We start from the raw sequence: 1,660 nt of genomic DNA, 5'->3' as shown, positions 1-1,660 counted from the left end.
GGTCCTTTACCTCATAATCGCATAATCCCTCGCAGACTTGATAAATCGTGGGTACAATTGACTTGGGCAGGTGTGATGTATGCCACACTTGAGGTCGCCATCGGTTTGGCCAGATTTGACGTGGACCACACCAAGATCGCCATAATGGGTGGTGGTCGATCTTGATTGATTGGAACTGATAGCGTCCAGTCTCGGAATATTCTGAATCTGCTTGGCCAGGTTTGACGTGGACCACACCAAGATCGCCATAATGGGTGGTGGTCGATCTTGGTTGATTGGAACTGATAGCGCCTAGTTTCGGAATATTCTGAATCTGCTTCACCACAAATACCTCATCGTAGTTGATGCCATAATTTTGGAGGAATCCTTTTATAACGAGGCGCGCTTTATAGCGGTCATTTGTACCATTTCCCTTATATTTGACGACAAATACCAGCGACATTGTAGCGCTTTGTGCCCTTTGGGCAATGCTGTAAGCACCCACGTTTTTTTTTTCAAGGATTTGCACTCGGCTTGTGCAGCAGATTCCCATTGAGCAGCTTCAGTAATCGCATTGCTGCTTGGTAGGTTTTCGGTTCCAAGATATGAAGAATTGCAAGTAGCGAGTATGTCTGAGCGATGAGAGCGTTCCGTTCTTCATCATCAAGTGTTCCATCAAGTAATGTAGAAATTGGGGTCGTTTCCGGCTCTTTAGAGTGATTTGATTTCTTTGGCGTAGAGATATGGTCGGCAACAGCGAGCGCGTTTGCATTTCGATTTAGCATTTCCATTATAGTTGGTAACTGTTGAGGACGTTGAGGTTCTTTATCTTCCTGAGCTAGGGGGCTGAGTAAATCACGCGTCGCCTGAGAGTCTAAAAATTTCAAATCAGGGAACTCCTTCTCTCGAAAAATGACATCACGACTATATATGATTCTATTTTCCGTCGTGTCAAGTAGTCGGTAACCTTATTTGTTGGGAGGAATGCCCAGATACATGCATTTCTTGGCTCGTTTCTCGAGTTTGTTTCGATATAAATCTGGAATGTGCGCATATGCAGTGCAACCAAATATATATATATATATATATATATATATACTGTGCGGATGGCTTTCTGTTAAACCATTTCTCATAGGGCGTGATTTTGTCTGTTATCAAGTATAGCGCTTGGCAGGATTATCAATCCTTTACTAACTTTTGACTGGGAACCGAGTCGCCGGACACGGTCCATATCATATATAGCAGGATATCAGCGATGAGAGGGATCATTTAGGACAGGATTTACTGTACCACAAAATCGCATGACGCGTAACCAGTGTCGTCAGACAGCGATAGGTTGACATATCCCGTTTCTTGAGCATTGTCAATGCATACGGTCCGACTCCCTTAAACGCGTGATGTGCAGCACATAATCCTATTATATAAACTTCTTATTACATAAGAGACGTATTATGTACACTACACTAGACACAAATGTAGCTATATCTAAAGGAGTAGCCTGCAAGGTTAGCCTTACTGCCCACCAACTTTCTTCAATCACAACCTGTTTTAACGTCTACAACACAAGTCTTCTTCTCCTTCTCCTTCTTCTACACAAGTCCTCTCACCCCCATTCAGAGGTTATGAGCCCAACGCAAGCCTCCATCGAGAACGACCATGATTTTTCTCGCCTAAACGGCAG

This window comes from Phytophthora parasitica, assembly GCF_000247585.1.
Source record: "Phytophthora parasitica INRA-310 unplaced genomic scaffold supercont2.66, whole genome shotgun sequence".
In the NCBI taxonomy this organism is placed as follows: Eukaryota; Oomycota; class Peronosporomycetes; order Peronosporales; family Peronosporaceae; genus Phytophthora; species Phytophthora nicotianae.
Note: the sequence above shows the minus strand (reverse complement) of the source record.